At 43.3% G+C, this 22657-nt stretch overlaps 1 long non-coding RNA gene across 2 annotated transcripts; it reads right to left on the bottom strand.

The window, feature by feature from the left end:
- Positions 1-18887: 18887 nt before the first annotated feature.
- On the bottom strand, positions 18888-21593 carry LOC309334226. 2 transcript variants are annotated; one of them, XR_014152955.1, is made up of 2 exons: positions 21245-21593; positions 18888-19522 (listed from the first exon to the last, which is right to left on the bottom strand). It is a non-coding gene; the product is annotated as an uncharacterized lncRNA (long non-coding RNA). The 2 variants fall into 2 exon arrangements; XR_014152956.1 differs by lacking the exon at positions 21245-21593 and adding an exon at positions 20413-20438.
- Between the last annotated feature and the right edge of the window lie 1064 nt (positions 21594-22657).

The raw sequence follows: 22657 nt of genomic DNA, 5'->3' as shown, positions 1-22657 counted from the left end.
AGTGGAGGCAGAGAGTGAACTTTTAACCTAATGGATCTGAGCACCCATTGAACTTCTTTTGAAGCAGAATAGGACTGTAAGCATTGGATTTTATGTTTTTGATTTGGACTGTGATATCCTCTTCTATTGGAATTACAATTTAAGTAAGAAACCCAGGTGCTGGAACTGCCTGAGTAACTGTAGCAGTCAGTCTGCAGATCTGGATACTTTGAATATAAATTTGGAAACAATCTGAGGGGGTCTGGATTTGTTACTTTGAGGCACCATTTGGAATACCAGCAAGCACTGTTTGAGACATTGTGTTCTTTTAATACCAACTCTGCTAAAATCTATTATTTGAAGGTTCCTGGACATTAATTCTGATTTTATGAACTTTACTGGAATTGATCTCTTCCCGAAAGACATTTTAAGCCCCCCCTAGAGGTTTTGGAATTTACAGCAGTGGCATTGTTTTACTTTCTCTTTCCCGGCCTCCTGTTTGACTGTTACCATCTGGGCCGTCTCTTTCTCATGGGAATAACTCAGCTTGACCTTGACTTTTAGATAACTTTGGAATGAGTGGTGCAAGAAAAAAGGAGCCTAAAGAAAAGGAACCTAGAGTAAGAACTAGACAAACAACCTTAGCCTCAGCCTTACAGTCACGTAGATCGTCTGTGCCTATTTTGCTTTCTGAGGAAGAAGTTGTTTCCCTGCCACGGGCAGGGGAAGGAGAAACTGAGGAACTACAATTGGAAGATATGGCCTCAGGAACAACTGTTTCTATTTTAGAGAAAATCTATGAAAAATTGGAATCTTTGGACAAGAGAGTGGAATCTTTGAATAAAAAAGCTGATGAGCAAACATTTAAAATCGACCAAAACACAGAATGTTTAAATAGACTAACTGGACAAGTGGCACAGAATGCACAAGCAATTGGAGAATTGAAGGAGGCTACAGGTGAAAATTGGAAACTGGCAGAGGATACCAGCCAAAGACTTGGAAAGTTAGAAAAAGAGGCGAGACCACTCAGTAAACAAGTAGGTGAACACCAGACCTACCTTTCTATGATTGAATTGCGGAACAGGGAGACTAACTTAAGGATAAGGTCGGTACCAGAAGTGGAAGAAGACAATTTAGCTGAGTTTTTGACCAAAATATTTTCCAAGTTCTGGAACTTAGAGGAAAAAGACTTTAAAATCGTATCAGCTTTCAGGCTTGGAAGACTTATAAAGAAAGACAAACCCAGAGACTGTTTGATAACATTGAGATCAAAGGAGGAAAGGGACAAGATCTTGGGCCTGCACTACGGAAAGTCACTGGACATCTTGGACAAAAGAATTGAAATTTACAAGGACATTCCTAAACAACTCTTGGATCTTAGATCTGAGTACTTGGAACTAACAAGACTGTTGAGGAGCAACTCAATCATCTTCAGGTGGGATTATCAAGGATTATCTTTTACTTTTAGAGGGAAGAAGATTAAAATTAGAACATTGGAAGATAGAGATAAATTTCTGAACGTGTACGGAGAGGACCTTCAAAAAGGACTCGGATTACCCTCGGGGCCTGGAGCACCAGAGGCACCGGCACCCTTGGATTCTGAAGACCCAGTGAACAAGGTACCACCCCCAGAAAAATAACCAGATTTATTCAGGATGTCTCTGCAACTTTTGAGTTGGAATATAAATGGCTGTAACATTCCGGAAAAAAGGAGGAAAATTTTACATATATTAAAAAAGGAACAATTGGACATTATTTGCTTACAAGAAACACATGTGACTAGGCTCCATAGAAAAGTGTTAATAAACAAAAGACTTGGTCAGGAATTTATATCTTCAGATACAGTAAAGAAGAGAGGCGTGGTGATATATGCAAAAGAGAGTCTGTCACCTAAAGTTTTATTCAAAGATGAACATGGAAGAATTTTGGCAATCGAAATACAACATTAAGGAGAGAAGATTTTGTTATTAGGAATTTATGCACCAAATGAAGGGAAATCGGAATTTTATAAGAAGTTGCACGAGACTATGCTGGAGTATCTGGACTATGACAACATCATTATGATGGGAGATATGAATGGGGTCGTATCAACTAACATGGATAAGTCACAAAGCCAAAATGTTACCAAAGATGGCAGACTACCAAAGACCTTTTTTGAAATGACAGACAATATGGACTGGATTGACATCTGGAGAACGAAGAACCCCTTGGGAAAAGAAGGAACATTCTTCTCTGAAGCCCAGCTGACCTGGACAAGAATCGACCAAATATGGATAACTAGAGGTCTGGCACCCAAGGTCAGGAAAGTGGAAATCTGCCCAAAGACCTGCTCCGACCATAATGCACTGAAAATGGACATGACATTATTACCAACCGGTTCCTTTAGATGGAAGATGAATGACAATTTGTTTAGAGATCAGGAGATCATTAAGAAGGCCCAAAAAGTTTTGAAGGACTACTTTGAGATTAACATGAACACTACGGTGGAAAAAAGAATCATTTGGGACGCAAGCAAAGCCGTGATGGGGGGTTCTTGATACAACAGAATGCTGTAAAGAAAAGAACACAAAATGAGAGGAAAGATAAGATCTTGGAGAAAATTAAAGAGTTAGAGAAGAAGTTAAGATTAAATCCGAAGTCACAGCCGATTCTGAGAGAAATTAAACTCCATCAGGCACAATATTCTAAACTGATAAATCAGGAAATAGAGTGGAAGATTAAATTAATGAAACAAAAAACGTTTGAATCGGCAAACAAATGTGGGAAACTGCTGGCTTGGCAGTTGAAGAAGAGACAAAAGTTAAATATAGTCACAAACCTGGAAATTGAAGGAAGAAACATTCAGAACCCCGTGGAGATTAGAAAGTGTTTTCAGAAATATTTCAAAAAATTATACACTCAAGGGCCGCAGGATGAGGTTGAGATTAAACAATTTTTGGAAAAAAAAGGACTTAAAAAACTGTCACAAGAAAATAGATCACTCCTGAACAGTAAAATAACACGACAAGAGATCGAACAAGCCATTCAGAACATGAAATTGGGCAAATCTCCAGGGCCAGATGGCCTGACCTCCAAGTATTATAAGACATTAAGAGACTATTTGATACAACCATTGATGGAGGTCAGTAATGAAATTATGGAGGGAAAGAAGGCGCCGGAATCGTGGAAAGAAGCTTTTATCACATTGATACCAAAATCAGAAACTGAAAAGACACAACTCAAGAACTATCGTCCCATCTCCCTTTTAAATGCGGATTACAAAATATTTGCTGACTGTGATGGGATAGTGAGCTGCTTGTGCGTAAAAGCTTGATCCCTCTGGGGTTTGGCTGGTCATCCAAACCGATGCACTAACGGAGCCCCCAAAGCATGACTCCGTCAGTCGCTGGTAGAATCTGACAGTGGGCGTCTACGGAATTTACGCCAACATAAAAGCTCTTTGACAGACATGCGCTTTCGAGACTCTCTGCGTGACAGTTTCCGGCGAAGGGTGGGCGTTCCCAACGGGGGTCCCGTTACCTCTCCACTACTCTCACTGGAAGCATCCCAGAGCCTCCCCTCCGCTGTGACTCCTGCACTCCCCCTGCTGGTTCCCTCTTCTGCTGCAGATTCTCTCCTATTCTCCTGGAGCCTGTCCACCACCTGTCTCTCCGATGGCAGTTCCCTGACACTGACGTTTTGGCAAACAGACTCAAAAGAGTTTTAAATGAAGTAATACATAAAGATCAGGCAGGCTTTCTCCCAGGTAGACACATGTTTGCTAACACAAGGAACATTATTAACATTTTAGAACTTTTGCAAACAGACATAAATACAAAAGCAGTGTTAATTTTTATAGATGCGGAGAAGGCCTTTGATAATATCTCTTGGAAATTTATGAAGGGAAATTTAAAAGAAATGGGAGTGGGACGGGGTTTTGAGAATGGGATTGATGCAATATATTCAGAACAAAAGGCAAAACTGATAGTTAATAATGTGGTTACAGAAGAGTTTAAAATTGAAAAAGGAACACGACAAGGCTGCCCGATTTCCCCTCTGTTATTTATTTCGGTTCTGGAGGTGCTCTTGAATATGATCAGAGGGGACTGGTTGGTGCAAGGGATTCAGGTCGGAGCGAAACAATATAAACTCAAAGCTTTTGCAGATGACCTAGTTTTGACTCTGCAGGAGCCAGAATCTAGTACGAAAAGAGTATTACAACTGATTCAAGATTTTGGTCGGGTGGCGGGATTTAAACTAAATAAACAGAAAACTAAGGTGCTGGGAAAAAATTTGACAGACACAGAGTCAGAACGGTTTCAGAGAGAAACAGAACTAACTGTGGTTAAAAAAGTAAAATACCTAGGGGTAAATATAACAGCAAAAAATCTGAGTCTATTTAAGGATAACTATGAAAAATGTTGGTCTGAAATTAAGAGAGACTTGGACAGTTGGACAAAATTGAAGCTTTCTTTGTTAGGCCGAATTGCGGCTATTAAGATGAATGTATTGCCAAAAATGTTTTTGTTTCAAACATTACAGATTGTGGACAAGACGGAGTGCTTCCGGAAGTGGCAGAAAGATATCTCTAAATTTGTCTGGCAGGGCAAAAAGCCCAAAATTAAGTTTAAGATATTAACTGATGCGAAAGAAAGAGGGGGCTTTGCCCTGCCAGACTTAAAGTTGTACTATGAAGCCGCAGCTTTCTGCTGGCTAAAAGACTGGCTACTTCTCGAAGACACTGATGTGTTGGACTTGGAAGGTTTTAACAATGCTTTTGGTTGGCATGCATACTTATGGTATGACAAAGTTAAGATCAATAAGGCCTTTAAGAACCATATTGTCAGGAAAGCAGTATTTAATGTCTGGACAAAATACAAAGACTTATTGGAAAACAAAACTCGAGGTGGCTTTCCCCTCTGGAATCTAAGGCCCGAAAAAGACCCAGTATGGAGGCCAAATGGCCAAAATATTGGGAAATATTAGAAAAAGATGGAGACAACTGGAAATTGCAGAGTTTGGAGAAAATGAAGGATAAAGTGCGAGACTGGTTACATTACGCCCAGATTAAAGAAGTTTTTAAAAATGACAAAAAATTAGGGTTCCAGGTGGAGAAATCGAAGTTGGAAACAGAATTGTTAGAACCAAAGACTAAGGTATTATCAAGAATGTATAACTTGCTGTTAAAATGGAACACACAAGACGAAACGGTTAAATCGGTTATGATAAAGTGGGCACAGGACATTGGGCATAACATTATGTTTGAGGACTGGGAAAGGTTGTGGACCACTGGGCTGAACTTCACTGCATGTAATGCTTTGAAGGAAAATGTAATGAAAATGATATACAGATGGTACATGACCCCAGTTAAACTTGCCAAAATATACCATTCGTCTGATAACAAATGTGGGAAATGTAAAGGAAATGAAGGAACATTCTTTCACCTCTGGTGGACTTGCCCTAAAGTGAAGGCCTTCTGGGAAATGATATATAATGAGTTGAAAAAGGTATTTAAGTATACCTTCACTAAGAAACCAGAGGCCTTCCTCCTGGGTATTGTCGGCCAGAAGGTGTTAAAGAAGGACCGAACATTTTTTATGTATGCAACAACGGCAGCAAGGATACTCATCGCCAAGAACTGGAAAACTCAAGATCTACCCACACTGGAAGAGTGGCAGATGCAGCTGATAGACTATATGCAACTGGCGGAGATGACTGGCAGAATCCGAGACCTGGGAGAAGAAAGGATTGAAGAAGATTGGAAGAAATTTAAGACTTATTTACAAAAATATTGCAATTTGGTTGAATGTTAAGAAGGATGCTTGATCATAAATAACTGGCCACCACTAAATTAGATTGGAATTTGATGATAAGTCAGATTAAGGAAAACATAAACCTTTTGGAGAATTGTTAGATTATATTTAAATGATTGGATATAAGATTGCAAACAAGTTGATAATTTGCTTGAAAAACTTTTCAACGATGTAAGTGGGAGCAGAAAACGTGAGGAAGTCCAAAGAAGTTATGAAATTATGTTACGATATAACCAATGCTGTTTATTATCTGTGCATTTCTTTTATAAAAAAAACCTTAATAAATAAATATATATATATATATATATAAACAAACCAGTTAAGAACAATAATTAAGATGCACCGAAACACATTAAAAACAGTTTGCCTTGGCTGCTGAACAGGGATCAGCAGCAACTGCCACTTAATTTTCAAAGGCCTGTCTCAATAAGAAGGTCTTAACCTGCAGATGGATGGATAACAAGGTGGTAGCCAGTCAGACCTCTCTTGGGAGGGCATTCCAAAATCTGGGAGCAGCCGCAGATAAAGACTCTCTTTTGTGCTACCACTATCCATGATTTTTCATACTCCACCTCCCAGAAACACATTTAAAAGGACATAGATTTTTTTAAGCAGCCAAAGATGTGGTTAGGGAGAATTGTTTTTGCCTGGTGCCTAATGTTATATAATGAAGGTGCCAGGTGAGCTTCTCTGGTGAGAACATTCCACAGAAGGGGAGCCACCACAGAAAAGGACCGCTCTCCTGTTGCCACCCTCTGGTCCTCTCATGGAGGAGGGACATGAATAAAGGCCTCAGATGATGAATGAGGGTCCAGGTCCTTGAGATTTTGCAATTCCGAGCTGTTTAAGGCTTTATAGGTCAACTCCAGCCCTTTGAATGGGGCCCAGAAATTGATTTGCAGCACAATTGGGTCAGGATCATTGTAATATGCTCAGTCTTGCCCCAGTGGCTGCTGAATTCCGCACCAGCTGAACTTTTCAAACTGTCTTCAGAGGCAGCCCCATGTATAACTTGTTGCAATAATCTAATGGAGACATTGCCAGTGCATAGACAACAGAAGTTAGGCTATCTCTGTCCAGATAGAGGTGCAGCTGGGCCACCAGCCGAAGCTGATGGAAGGCACTCCACTCCATTGAGGCCATCTGAGCCTCAAGCGACAGCAGTGGATCCAGAAGTCTCCACAAGTATCCACTCCTTCAGAGGGAACATAACCCCATCAAGAGCAGGCAACCTCCCAGCCATCCAGTCTGAGGAACTGCTAACTATCAGTCTCTCTGTCTTATCTGGATTGAGGTTCAGTTTCTTGGCCCTCATCCAGTCCATTACCGAGGCAAGACAATGGGCCAGCACATCCCCTGCCTCACTTGTAGATGTAAAGGAGAAGTAGAGCTGTGTGTCATCAGCATATTGCTGACAATGTACTCAAACCGTCTGGATAACCCCACACAGAGGTTTCATGCATAGGGGATAAAAACAAACCCTGAACAACTACACATTTAAGGCTTCAGTTCTTCACCCTATGAAAATATCCATCCAAGTAGGATCAGAACCACCACAAAGTGCTCCCACCCACCCCTAACTTGAACAGCCTCTCCAGAAGGATACCACTGAGAGCTGAAGGAGAATTAGCAGGGACACATTTCTCCTATCTCTCTCCCAACAGAAGTCACCACACAGGGTAACCAAAGCAGTTTCTGTGCCTAAGCCCCAACTGAAATGGATCTAGAAAATCAGTTTCCTCCAATAACACTTGGATCTCGTCCACAACCACCCACTTAAGGACCTTGTCCAAGAAGGGGAGATTGGCAACTGGCCAATAGTTACTAAGATTTTTAGAATGCAGGGAGGGTTTATTGAGGAATGGTTTACCACTGCCTTCTTCAAGCAGGATAATCATCTGCACTGATCACTTCCTTGGGTCAGCCAGCTTCACCTTCCCTGCTAATTTTTATCAGCCACGATGGGCAAGGGTCCAGACTGCAAGAGGTCATCCGGACCAATGCAAGCACCTTATCCACATCCTTGAGCCTTACTGATTGAAGTTCATCCAACACAACAGGACGAGATAGTGCTCTGGACACCCCTTGAGATTCATCTGCTGTAACAGTGGAGGTAAGGGTGTAGTCGATGCCAGAGATAGTATTCTCAAAACGTTTTTCAAACAAGTCATAGTGAGCTACTGTCTTTCAGACTCAACACTACACAAGAAAAGCACAAAGAGGATGGGAGACAGCAAAATATACCTTATTTGCTGCCTTCTCTGTCACTAAGCCGGTCGATGATGAGCCCTCACAAGTGTTTGATTGCATTCAACTGGAGTTTTCCTGCACTTGCATTCAAGCTGCCTCCCAGCTGGTTTCCTTGCCCTAAGCTCTGGAGTATACCAGGGAGCTAAGTAAACTCCATGAAGCAGGAGAGGGTCCTCAGGTGTAAAACAAGTCGGCCAGGGCTTTTACTGGAGTGTCAGATAAGCTGGTAAATCCAACAGGGCTATCTGGAAACCCATTAGATATACCAGGCTCTAAAGGTAGACCGTACTAATAGGCTCCCTGCCTCTGCAGAGGGGGAAAGGTGCTGGGAGCCTAAATCTCAGCAGGTAGTGATCTGTCCATGACATGGACTGATGTCAATATCTTCCACTGTGGGATCACCCTCTTCCTGTTCAGTTGAGAAACCAAAGCCCAGAGAATGCCCTGCCACATGCATTGGGGTGGTAACATGCTTGGACAGCCTATAATGGAAGCTTCCTAGTTGATGCTGAGCTACAACTCCCATGAGTGCCTGACAGCTTAGCTAATGGTTAGGAATGATGTGATATGTATTTCCACAACTTCTGAAGGACATCACGTTAGTTGTTCCTGTCCAGCTAGATTCATGAGGCTGGAAATGGGCATTCATTAAGCAGTTTGAGAAATACACTATTTCTTATGTTGTTTTTTTGTTCCACTCTCACCTCTGGCTAAAGAAGGGTTGGCAGGTTTTTGAACAAATACGACAACCTTCAAAGCCTGTTTACCTGGCCTGAAAGTGGGATGAGTATATGCATCAAGACTAGCAAATCTTCTCTCAAACTGCCTTCAGTTCTGAAAAACAAAAGAACAAGAAGCTATTATTTGTCTTCAACCTTCAAGATTAATAGCAGAAATTCTCTCCCCCTACCTCCGACTTGGCTGGCAATTCATCAATTGATGAGCATCTTCCTTATCCAAGAAGTATTTTCACTGCCCTAAATTGCTCCAAAATCCATTTGTAGTTTGCCCAAAATTGTGCAAATGGTTTTGCTAACCGGAGAAACCTCCCTATCTGCAGACATCCTTCAATAGCTTGTCAGCCGTTTGCAGCAAATCTTTACTAATAAATAGACACCTAATAGAACACCCTTGGCACCTCAAAATGAACTTATCTGTATCCCACAGAGCAGCTGTTCCCATGGACTGCATCCTCACTCTTCACCGCTTGTTACTGTGACTGAGCGCTTACCCATTGGCTGTATTTTCCACAACTGTGTATCCAATCAATGCCCACCAAGAACACTGAAAACAAACACTACTGTTGCTGTGTGGTGCAGGACAAGATGCTTACAAAACTTCCTAGCACCAGAGGCCCTTCTGCAATTCTCACTTTTGTTGGAGAGGAGGTGGCCAGCAAATTGAGATCAACCCCTTTCTATGGTGGCAACCTTTCTTCCAAATACCCTTTCCCAGAGAGTTCACAGAGGACCAAACTTCTTATCTTTTCAGTGTCAGATGCAGTTTTAGCAAATGGGTCTAACCCTTGTAATGCAACCCCCTCAAACCACATCTGTTCTGAAGGAAATCCCATTGAACTCAATGGGACTTACTGTTAGGTTGCAACCTTTTACTGGGTTGCAACCTTCATGTGGATCTGCTTTTAATATTTGGATTTCCTGTTCTGCCAGTTCATAAGCACTTAGTGCATTGGTGGTATAATTGCTGTTTTTACCTCTTGCTTGGTGAGCTGCTCTTGGAACCTTTCTGGGAGGAAGGGTTGGATGAACAGGCATTAAATAAACAAGGAAACAACAGCCAGGGCTTCTCTTTTATCTTCCTGCTTCAAAGAGAAAAATGTAGGTCAGAGATGGGGAATCTCTGGCCTCTCTGTCTGGCCCTGCTGTGCAAGCACCATGAGCATTTTTGCCTGGCTATAATGTGCAAATGAACTCTGAGAATGCCTCTTGCTTGTCTGGATAGATAACATAAGAAGAGCCGGCAGGAACAGGCCAATGGCCTATCTGGTCTTGTGTCCTGTTCCCACAGTGGCCGACCAGATGCCTGTGGGAAACCTGCAAGGAGGACCCAAGTACAGGAGCACCCTCCCCTCCCTTGGTTTCCAGCAACTGGTATTCAGAAGCATTACTGTTACCAGCTGTGGAAACAGGTTGTGGCCATCATGGCTGGTAGCCTTGTTCTCCTGAATTTCTCCAATCCTCTTTTAAAGCTGGTGGCCATCATTGCCTCCTGAGGGTGGGAGTTCCATAGTTCAACTAAATTCTGCATGAAACGCTTTCTCTTATCTGTTTCATTCAGTTTCATTGGGTGACCGCAAATGCTCGTGTTACAAGAGAGGGAGAAAATCATTTCTCTATCCACTTTCTCTATGTCATGCATAAGTGTATAAATTTCCATCATGCCACCTCTTAGTTGCCTTTCCCCTAAACTAAAAAGCTGCAAATGTTGCATCCTTTTCTCAAAGGGAGAAGGACAGAGAAGGACGTGTGGGTGTGTACAGAAACAAGTCTACTGTACAAAGGTTATGCTCACCTTTGTTGCTCTGTCAACTTCTGGCAAACACCGGCATGTGGCTGTTAGAAGATTTCTGGGAAAGACTCTCCTCCTGCAAGAGAGGGGAGTGGTTGTGGCCGGGTGCCGGACTCTGCCTCAAGCAGGGGGTGTTAGCCCCCGCCTCCCACTCACCTGGCTGGCGCCCACGCCCACGAGCAAGCAACCAACCAGGTGCCTGCGAGGGGGCGTGTTTAGTAGCCTAAATTGCTGCGGCACCAGCCTTCCGGCCTCACTTTTCGTCATCCCGTTGCGAGTCACCCACCCTCTACTCCCTTAGAGCTCAGGGTCTCAGTTTTCTTTTGGCCTTGCTATGGCCCTTAGGTTGGTCGCCCTGGTTGTCCGGGGGGCCTGGTAGGAATTTTTCCATTTGGCATTAGGCTTTTTGGTTTTTTCTCCTACCTCGTAGCAATCGTCACAACTTTCGTGGTATTGGTGGGTAGGTTAGGCATTGGAATAATGTGTTGTGGTGTGTCGAAGGGCTAGGTGTGGCCATCGCCTACGCCTTCAATTTTTTGGGTATTCCGTTAAAGGAATCCGGCGGTCGTGTATTCTGTCCGCTGCCTGCGTGGCGGGAGGCCATGGCACGACCCTCAGTGACATCAGGGGAGAGCTTATAGTTGGGTTAGCATCAACAGGCTCCACCTACTGATGAATAAACCCCCCTGTTTTAGACTTTCCAGTTGAAGATAGCTTGTTTGTCAGTGAACATATGCAGAGATGGCATCAGCAGATGGCATTCCTAGGCAGATTTCAAGGACTCACCACAGATGATACCACTGCCTGGCTCAGTATTCTGGTGCGTTGTGGACAGTTAGAATGGTGGCTTCATGGGGCTGGTGCTGCTGTGCTACTGTGATGCACATTTCTTCTATTTTGGTGGTGAATAGATGACCAGTGAAGGCTGGTCTATGAGGACTAGTGGGGAACTGTCCCACCAACCTTAATCTGCACTCATCCACCTCCAACTTGCCTTGCAACTAGTTTAGAGTGCAGCACTCCATGCCAGCTTCCTCCTCCCCAGTCTTAGTGTTGACCTTGCAGAATTTGGCAGGGAGGAGAATGGGGACCAACCTAGAATGAGTTGGCTGTGCCTGTCTTTGGTTCTGGCGCCATGGCCTTCCCCACCACAAGTCCCAACCCGTGCCAGCAGGCATAGAGTATGGCTTTTTCTTCCCAGTGCAGCAAAACGAGCCACTTGGCCACTTACAATACTCCAAGCATCCATCTCTACTGGCCAGATGGAAAGTTCCCAGTTTGCTGGAATGGAACCTATTTGTGCATGTGTCTCCCTGAAACATAAATAAGTCTGTAGAGCCATGTAAATAATGGCAGACACCTCTGTTCACAAAGGGGAAATGATGCAGACACAGACCCAAATTTTGTGAGTAGGAGAGTTTCCAGCAATTTGTGGAGGGGGGTATTTCCTTATTTTTTTTCCAGGAAACAGCCTCATATCCATGTTTACTTAGAAGTAAGCTGCTCTGTGTCCAATGAAACTTATTTTCCAGTTTGTGTGTGTTTAGGACTGTAGCCTTAGAGGGAGTTGAATGGATTTGGTTGGCACATTATGACTGCAACATCTAGTAAATGCTGCAGTTGAAAGTGAGAAGGAGAAGAGAAAAAGCAAGAGATTCTACAAGATAAATCACTGAAGATAAGGGACAATTTCCCATCATTTTTAAAAAAAGCCTTGTCGCTATTTCTGATCTCCAAAACACTAACATTAGCTTTGGAATTAATCAGAGATTCTTCCCCGCCCCATGTAGTGGCTGTTGAGAACCATAATGAGCTCTTTAACAGTGTAAATAAAAAGATCTAAAGATTCAATAAACTATCATGCTACAAAATGACAATCATTTTGGGCGAAAAGGGTTCGGAGTTTGAAAGCATCTCGCAGCTGGAGACAAATGATTCTGGATAACATTGTAAATAACCTCTAAGCCGCCTCCTAATTAAACGGATGTTTCCTTTTCTCCTGGGCATTGAATATATGAACCAATTAAGGAAAAGATTATTTCTTCTTTCAGAGACCTATGCCAGCCCTTCTTAACTGAGAAGGAAACAAAAAAATATTTAAAAAGAAAGATTTCCACAGCAGAGACTAAAGTGATGCGTTGGGTCCACAATAATGAAGCATTTCAGCTTTAAGCAAATTTTGCACCTGTAACCTGGAGAAATATAGCCGTAGCACTTGAAAAATTACTTCGATGCTGCAAAGTGCCATGAAAATTTATCTTGGAGATGATTTTATTGCATGGTTACCCCAGCCAATTAAATCAATAAATCTTGACTGTCAGGGAGGTTGGCCCCACGCCAGGAAGAAATGAAATGCACAGAATCGGTAAATAAAAGGTTTCTGACAACTCATTCCAGGAATTATTTAGCAGCACAGTCCTTAAGTTGTTGATCTTTATTTCCCCCCTCCCTTTCCTCCCCCTTCTTTTTTTAAAAAATAAAAAAGCAAGTTGCGGCTGTCTCCGACATTTATCGACATACTTTCAGAGGAATTATTATGTTAACCAACACAGAGGAAGTCGTTAAAAAACAGAACAGGGGAAAACAGGATTTTCCCCCAAGCTTATACATTACTCACCTATGAACACAGGATAACAGTGGCTTTGGAGGGCTTTTCTCTCCTTGCTTTGGGAGTTGGGAGCCAGCAAGCGCTCCAGAGATGGTCACTGAGATGTCATGGAAAGTGGAAACTACACCGGTGTCAGATTCCCCCCAAACAACCCCTTTCAGAAAGGGGTACCAGGAGGAGCCTTGTCAGGGCTATCCAAGGCTGTGAATCTTGACTGGGAGGGTGTCTTCTCCAAATGAAAGGTCTCCAAATGAGACCTTAGAATTGGAAGGGACCTCAAAACCCATCTAGTTCAACCTAGGAAACCCAGGTTGCTAATACGGGAACTATTCTGTTACAGTATCTCTGATGGGCGGGCAACCAGTCTATGCTTAAATTTAGGACAGTCTGTTACCTTCTGTGTAATTTATTTAGTTAATTCATTTATATTTCACCATTCGTCGGGAAGGAGCCTTGTTTTTTGTCTGCTTTTAGAAAAGCATTCAAGCACTGAGGTAGATGGGTCAACAGCCTGGCTTTGTATAATGCAGCTCCCACTGTTCCTAATATAGTAACTAATTAAAGATTGCTCTGTGGTAGAGTACCTGTCTTGCATGCAGAAGGTCCCATGTCCAGCATCTCCAAGGGGGTCAGGACACCCCCTATCTGAAGGCCTACGGAACCATTGTTAGTGTGGATGATACTGAGCTAGGTGTCCTCAGAATAAGGCATGTTCATATTTAAAATCAACCCTTTGTTCAGAACCATAATAACTAGAATCAGTGGTAGAACACCTTCTTTTCATGTAGAAAGTCTGAGGCTCAATTCCTGGTGGCATCTCCAGGTAGGGCTGGAAAATGCCCCATTTTGAAACCCTAGAGAGTGGCTGCCAATCAATGTGGACAATACTTTGCCAGATGGACTATTGATTTGTCTTGGTACAAGGCAAGTTCCTCTGTCAAATACCTATTCTTTCCAGCTAAAGACTTTTCAGATATCAGGAATAGGAAAGATCTTCCTTGCTTTGACTTGCTGGCAATACTGCCAGTCAGACAGGAGAATGGTGAGCAAGATGGCCCAATGGTCTGACCCAGTTCTAGAGCATATTCTTAGGTGCAGAGCTGCTGGACTGGAGACCCAGAGATGGCTGTACCATCACTCTTATATAGCTGCCAAAGCAAGTCTTGATGCAGTAAAAAGTAAACACATGAAAATGGGGCATGCCTCCTCCTTCTTGGTGTTGGATTTTAAAAAATAACAGGTGCAATTTGCAAGGGCTGTCCTCCAGCCCCCTTAGAAACAGACACTTGGCTCATCCCAAGGACTGCAAGCTTGGTTTCCAGTTGTATACCATTGATTTGCATCCTTGGCTAATCCCATTCAGCTTTTATAACATTTGTTGGCAAGCAACTTCCCATTGCAGATAATTCCCTTTCAGCCCATCAAGAACACACAGGGTGATTACTGTAAAATTAATGGTTTGGAGCTCAGTAAGAGCCTTTTTATTGAGTTCTTGCTTGACAGGCAGAGAATGCAGCACTGCCCGTGAAAGGGTGCAAAGTCCCCTCTCCATTATGTACACTGTGGAGGACTAAATTTGCATGGCTTCCAGGGTTTATGCCAGGACCTATAGCACCATTCAACATGCAAGAGGTGGCATTCATAGGGATTCATGGGGATGGAAGATAATTTCTGTTCAGTTTGCATTTTGGTGCAAATTTACCTACTTCGCAGCTCCTAAGGCATCATGGGAAACCAACATATTTTGAAATTCACAGGTCTCTGAATTTTGTAATGCAGTTCTCCAACCAAATGATGTGTATCAAATGAACGAACAAACAAACAAACAATGCATATGCTAGGGGAATTTGCACCTGAAATACATACTGTATGATCTGGCGACTGTACTCCATACTCTGGCAATTTCCATACTAGGTTATTGCAGTGCAATCTACATGGGGCTGTTCTTGAAGATGACTTGGAATCTTCAGCTGCTCCAAAATGCAGACATGGATTACTACGATACTCACCCAAGAGCCCTCTTGGTAGTTTCAAATCTATCAGAAACCACAGTGGTGGTGGGTGGCCTGTGAGAGGGCAATCTCAGTGGCAGCTTCTACATCATGAAATTCCTCCCACACAGAGGTACATCTGGTACCTTCACTATCCCTTCACTATCCTGTTTTCAGCATATGCTGATGAGCCACCTCTTCTGCTTGGCCTATGACACATGAGAAATTTTTTTTTAGGACTCACTATATACTTGCAAAACTGTTTCTAATATTGCGTTTTAAACTGACCTGAATCATCCTTAGAAGCTTCGGGTCGGTAATCTGCATTGGCTGGACCCAAATGATCCTTCCCCTCCCACAGAGCACAATGTATAGTAATTCAGTCTCATGGTTACGGAATCATAGACTACAGTGGCCAGGCTATCCTGATTGAGATTCAGCTGCAGTTGTTCCACCACGTCGTTCTGCCCTTATGATTCCCTTTATAAACAACACAGGATCTGGCTGTGTCACAATTAGAGTAGCACAGCATTTAAAATTAAAAATGGTGATATCTTGTTTTCTGCTGCTGCTGGGTTTGCAAATAAACAGAACCCATCCCGAGGACTAATTTACCTTATCTATGCACATGGCTTTCAAAAGGAAGCAGCTATAACAATTTAAACCACAAGACTGAGTGTGTAGTTGCAAGCCTGGTGTTTTGTGTGGCAAGGTCCCAAAACCTCCCGAGATGTTGGAATAAAGACACATGAAACCAGTATTTTAGGTTAATGGGCTAAAAAGGCCACAACTTTATTGGTTACAGAATGTGAGTAGTATTGGCTTAGGCACTGGAAACAAACCCACTATATCGGACTCCTGCCCATCTGCAGGAGTCTTAGAAGGGTTAAGTACCAGAAGGGGGAGCCCTGCTGATGCACATCAACTAGGAACTCCCCCAGGGTCACCGCTAGGGGTTGTGCCATGGCCCTAGCCCCCCCATCTGGGGCTTCAGACAGAGACCATGCCCCTCAGATTCCTTTAACGGAATACCCTTGAATTGGTAGGTGATGGCCACTACCCCCCCTCCCCTCCAACTGAATACTCCAATGCCTAACTGCCTAACTTTACAAAGTTGTGACAATTTGCTATGAGGTAGGCGAAAAACCAAATGGCTGGTGCCAATTTGCCAAGTGGAAAAAATTCCTACCAGGCCCCTTAACGGCGACCAACCGAGGTCTATAGCAAGGTCAAGAGAAAAAGAGCCAAACCTTAGGGGGGGAGGGAGGGGGAGCAGGAAGCAAAAGGGGGTGAGTCCTTGACTACGGGCAGTTTAAATAGCCCAAGCCATGCCCCCTGACCATCAAGGGATGACGCGGCCGAGGACACTTAAGGGCGTGGGGGCTATCCCGCCCTGTGTGTGAGAGTCAGGCTTGCGACCAGCCCGCAACGTCATCTCCCCGGGAACAGGACATGGCTTTACCTTGCTGTGTATCTTGGTGGATATTTCCCCCTCTACCCATGTTGCCAGAGTTGCTCAGCGGTGCAAAGTAATAATACTTTGACCTGTTTATCAGGCATTCCTCCTGGAAACAAGAGGCAGTTGGTCTCTCAGTCTTAACTGATATTCTTAACTGAACAGAAATGAACACACTCTGGAGGGGCTGATTCCAGAGCAAAATAAACAAGCTCCACCCAACAGATACTAAGTCCCCTACTATTCAAATTAGGCCCCAGTCTTTTTCTTACAATCCCCTTCTCACTGGGCCGAATTTGAATTAGTCCAGTTTAATTTTGCATGTAAATTCTCTTTTTTTATAATAATTTTTTATTCATTTTCCAAACATTTTTATACAATCAACTCATATTAACTCTCACATTCATCAATTTTTGACTTCCCTCAGTTTCTCTGCAAATCTTTCGTTAAAATTTCTATTGTTAACGCATTTCTGAACTTATTATTGCCTTTAACCATTCCTCTTCCTTTCTCCTACTTTCTTTTTTACAATATTCTTAATTTTTCACAGAGACTCTTCAAAACCAACAAGCGTTGTCTGTGCATCACATATGCTTTTCAGATAATCTGTAAATTTCCCCCAGTCCTCGATAAACTTTTGGTCTCAAAACTTTTGGTAAATTCTCAAAACTTTCTTATTTGAACATTCAACAATTTCTGTACAATCTTGTTTGTTCTCAGTACACAGAATTGTATCATCTACCTTGCTTTATAACTTTGTAGGAGATGCAGGTGGCGCTGTGGTCTAAACCCCTGGGCCTTTGGGGCTTGTCGATCAGAAGGTCGGCAGTTCGAATCCCTGTGACGGGGTGAGCTCCCGTTGCTCTGTCTCAGCTCCTGCCAATCTAGCAGTTCAAAAGCACACCAGTGCAAGTAGATAAATAGGTACTGCTGTGGTGGGAAGGTAAATGGTGTTTCCGGGCCGTATTTCATATCAAGTTTATCTTTAGTCTCTAGTGCATGAATCAAGGAACTGTAACTTTCCAGCAAACTTGACAGAATTAAAATCACTTCGTCCACTTCTTCAAATTTCCTGCCTATAGTATTTAAATAATCCATCAACTCTGTCACTTGACTTAGATGCTTTTCTAAATCTCCATTTTCTTTCCATTTTAAACAGCTTTCTTCATAAATATAAGTCTCTCACTCAGAGCATTTCTCTCTTACAACTCTTTCAGACTTTGCCACAACTCTTTGGCAGTCTTAAAATCTCTTATGTGTCACTGTCACCGTCATTCACATAGGTTGAAATTTCTGCTGTTGCCTTTCTGTGCTGCTTTTCTCACTTTACTTTTTCTGCCTCTTCTTATGCTGCAGATTTTTCAATTGTTTCCCACAAATCTTTTTTCACCAGCTCATTCTCCATTCAAAATTTCCATAAAGGATAGTTACTTGAAGTGAGAACAGGCACAGCAGGTTCTAGGGCTTTCACAGCTTATATACACGTGGCCATAATTTTTTCGTCTTCTCTTTGCCAAACTGGGCCTGTAACCCAATTGTTGTGTAGGTGCGGGGGGATGATTAACAAATTCAGTCCTCCCTGGCAAACTGGGAATATCCCCTCACTCAGCCAACTTTAGGATATTCCACCATTCGTCAGCACGGTGTTTTTTTTTCTCTTTGAGAAAAATAAGTGGGTCATGTAAATGTAAACTAAGCCTTACTAATAAAGAAAACTGTAACAAAATAACATAAGGAGAGAAACTAAATACCGTATTTTTTGCTCTATAGGACGCACCCGACCACAGGACGCACCTTGTTTTAGAGGGGGAGAAGGGAAAAAAATTCTCCCCCTCTCTGCTCAGCGCCCCTTCAGCGAAGCGGCAGGAGAAACAGAGCCTCTTCCATTTCTCCTGCCGCTTCGCTGAAGGGGCACTGCGCAGAGAGGGGGAGAATTTTTTTCCCTTGTTCTCCCCCTCTAAAACAAGGTGCATTCTGTGCGTTCAAGGTGCGTTCACCCGAAGCCTCCGGAGTGCAGCAGCAGTTCCCACTACGCTCTGGAGGCTTCAGGCGGCTACCTTGGAAGCCTGGAGAGCGAGAGGGGTCGCTGCGCACTGACCCCTCTCGCTCTCCAGGCTTCAGTGAAGGCAACCCGAAGCCTCAGGAGCGTGGCGGGAGTTCCCGCTGGGCTCCGGAGGCTTCGGGTTCCTTTCAACCTGCTCTTTGGGGCTGGCGGAGGTTTTGACAAAGAACTGAGGTTTTGACAAATGGACTACCAAAAACGCGTGAGGCAAACAGTGGAAGTCTTTTAAAAATATTTTAATTAAGATAGATAAGGATATGATGAAAATACATAACTGAATATAAATATAGATTGGAAATGGCTGTGTATAGTGAATACTTATCTACTTTTAAAATTCTCATTCTTGATCTTATTTCTTCCTTTTCTTTATCTTCTTCTTGTTCTTTTCTTTTATATTTTACCTTTCATTTCTTTTCTTTATTGTGAATATTGTTTTGTAGAGGTGTAAATAATTGTAAATATGAGAAGAGGTAAAATGTTTTCTAATTTTCTATTGGTTACATGTATTTTCCTTTTTTCCTATATTTGTATTTCTTTCTAATTTGTACTCAATAAAATTAATAATAAATAAATAAATAAAGCTCATCATGTGTCCATCTCCTCGTCCCATTTGGCGGTGTCAGGCAACTTCATGTTTTGTCACATGAAATCAAGGAACATGAAGGCCTGCAGTAACCGGCCCAGCCTCTGGAAGTGCCGTGTATGGTAGGAGAGACTCCACAGCTGCTTTGATCCCTTCGTATTGCAAGAGGCTCTCTGGCGTCTCATGCTTGAGGAGGGTTTCCACCACTGCCTGAGCCTCGAGGTAGTTCCGCCAGTTTGTGTTCCACGTGATGGAAAACTTCAACACAGCCTCTGGAAGAAGGGGTTTGGGGAAGACACATCAGGAAGGAGTGCAAGTTGCAGGCAGCGTGGCCACCTTGAACCAACACACCTCTCTTGTGAAGCGTGGCCAGGTCTGGGCACACACCTGACCTGCGCCTTTCTTCAAGGCAGGGAAGCAGATCCAACACCCCTCCCCACCTAGTAGAAACAATTAATGATGGGAGGGGTGACTGAGTTTATTCCAGACTATATGGCTTGCAGGAATGGGTTTTATAATATTTATAAAAGTACAACAACAACAACAATATGCATTATAATCTTTGCTCTAGGATTACAGAGCTGGTGGAGCTAATTTGAGGCTGTGTACACACATACATTAAAAGCATTATCGCTTCTCCCCTGTAAGAATCCTGGGAACTGTAGATTACCCTTCTACCACATAGGTACAATTTGTAGCACCCTTTACAAACTGCAATTCCCAGGATTCTTTGGGAGAAATGTGCTTTTAATGCCTGTTTTTCCTGCAGCAGGCACGCTCAGCTACCCCTCTGGAAGCTCAATCCCACAGAAAGCTATGACGGCCACCAACTTGGATGGTTTTATGCAGGAAAGGCTATCAATGGCCACTAGGCACGATGGCTATGCTCTACCTCCACAGTCAGTGGCAGTAACCTTTGTGAATAGTAGTTGCTGGAAGATGCAGGAAGGGAATACAGAATGCTCTTGTTTCCACAGGCCTCTGGTTGGCCACTGTGAGAACAGGATGCTGGACTAGACAGGCCGATGTGGCCTCATCCAGCAGGCACTTACGTGGTTGTCCTTACGTGGTTCAAGGGTAGAGATTGTGAGAAGGCATCTTCCAAAGCAATCCCACCCCGCAAATAGCTTTGGAGCCTTCTTGCCTCTAGCCTAGCCCTCACCCCTTTTCCTGTTCCCGCTGGAGTCTCTTTTGCTTGCCACGCCTGCGGGCTCTCTTCCGGCCAACGCTGCCAATGACAGATCTTAAAAACTTGGGGGCCGTGAGCTTCGGCAATCGCAGCACCTTGCGCCTGCTGGACCTCCTGAGCGGAGCGGGTTGTGTCTTGCTCCTGGTAAAGTAGGGTGAAATGTGAGGAGTGTTGCAAGCCAGTGCAGAGGCCGAAGGTCTGGCTGAGATGGTAGAGCACGGCTTCTCTGTCAGGGGCTTCTTCCTAACCCAGTGGAACACCAGTATCATAACCTCTTAGATGGGTTGGACATGCTGAAGAAGGTGCTGGAGGCCCAAAGACCAGGGTGACTTCAAAGTGGAGGACGCAGCAGGCAGTTCCCTATCAATGATGCCAAATCCAAGCAAATGTTAGCTCCAGTCCTATTAAATCGATCCAGCAATTATGAACGTTAAATAAGGGATTAATTCCTCAGGCAGTATGAAAAGACTTTCTGTGGCTTTTGAGTAGATGGGAGCCCCCAACTACTGCCACTGTTGACAGCCTGTTGCCCCTTCACTCTGCTTGAATGGGTTAAGTCACAATGGTTCCTTCATCAGGTGTTTGTGAGCATGAAAATGCTGTTGGGAGTTTCAGCAATGAAGGCTCAGGCATAACATACTATTTGAAAGTCTGAACATTTCCTCTTTTTTTATTTAACAAAATTTATATACCACTTTTATAATTTATATACAAATTATTAGGAAATTAAGTAAAAAATATACTGTAGTTTATTCACTTATAGGCTGGTTTACACACTTTATTCCTTCTTATGCTTCTATCCCACCTTTCCTCCACAGAGCATACACACTTCAGCCTCCACCTTCTCCATTTTATCCTGACAGCAATATTGTGAGCTAGGGCCATAGCTCAGTGGTAGAACAACTGCTTAGCATGCAGAAGGCATCAGGCTCAGTCCCCAGCATCTCCTGGTGGGACTGGGAGTGCTCCCTCTGCGCTTCGGAGGCTTCGCGTTGCTATCTCCGAAGCCAGGGAGCCTGCATTCGCTCCATAGGACGCACACACATTTCCCCTTAATTTTGGAGGGGGGAAAGTGCGTCCTATAGAGCAAAAAATACGGTACATCACGAGGCAAGTCTGAGGTAAGAAGCAAGAAAAGGCAGTTGGTCTCTCTTAACTGACATTCTTAACTGAACATTACAGAACCCACTGAAGGGAGGGGCTGATTCCGGAACAAAACACAGAAGCCCCACCTACCAGATACCAAACATTCTACTATTCAAATTAGGCCCCAGTGTTTTCCTTACAATGACACACCACAGTTTCCAGTGCATTTTCCTGTCACTATCCTTATTGGGAAAAGCCTGATTTGTTCTTGCTTTATGTGTGCTTCAAAAGGCCAGGTTTTCTTTTATATAAAAAGGCATGAAAAATCCATATTAAAATTGTGCATACTTCCCGCTTATGTCCACATTTTCTACTTCTCCTAAAATATGCATTTTGGGGGCATAGTTTCCTCCTATTATATGCGTTTTGGGGTGCATTGCTTAGGAACCAAAACTGCATCAGCAAGTTCAAAGTGTGTGTTTGACTGATAGCTGCGTTCTGATATGCATATAAGTCTAAAAGCAATGAATTATGTCAGTTCGCTTTAAATTTGCACTTAAAGAACCAAAGTGTCAGGACCAGGGGACGTGGTGGGACCAGTGATGGGAGAATTCCTCCTCTTCAATTCCACTCCATTCACGTATTGTACACAGGTGTGTAGTTGTCCAAGGTTGAATACCCATTACTATTTTTGCAGAAGAGTCACAGCAGGGCCCCTGTCACCAGTGTCCCCCCCGCAATTGTTTTTATTAATTTTCCAAATTATTACAAATCAAACAAAATTACTTTTACACAATTTCTTAAAATCAGGTTTCCTGCTCCTGTTTCAAACATACGCCAATCATTTCCTCCCTTAGCTGCATCATTTCTTATTTAGTGTCCAGTTGTCATCCTTTACTTGCATCCTGTCACCAGAGTCATACAGCTGCCTAACTAACATGAACAGGGTTTTTTGTTTTGCCACTGAGAAGTCTTCTCCCTCTTTGTGCTGACTGGAGCCATCCAAAATGAAAGGACGTGAGTGAGCCAATGAGGATTGGTTGCTAGGGTCAGTTTGGAGAAAGCACATAGGAAGAACAGAGAGGAGTTGCTCCATATGCTTCACAGCTGAACATTTAGGAGCACTGAAAAC

This window comes from Podarcis erhardii (assembly GCF_964252035.2).
Source record: "Podarcis erhardii genome assembly, chromosome: Z".
In the NCBI taxonomy this organism is placed as follows: domain Eukaryota; kingdom Metazoa; phylum Chordata; class Lepidosauria; order Squamata; family Lacertidae; genus Podarcis; species Podarcis erhardii.
This window is presented reverse-complemented; position numbering and strand designations above follow the sequence as displayed.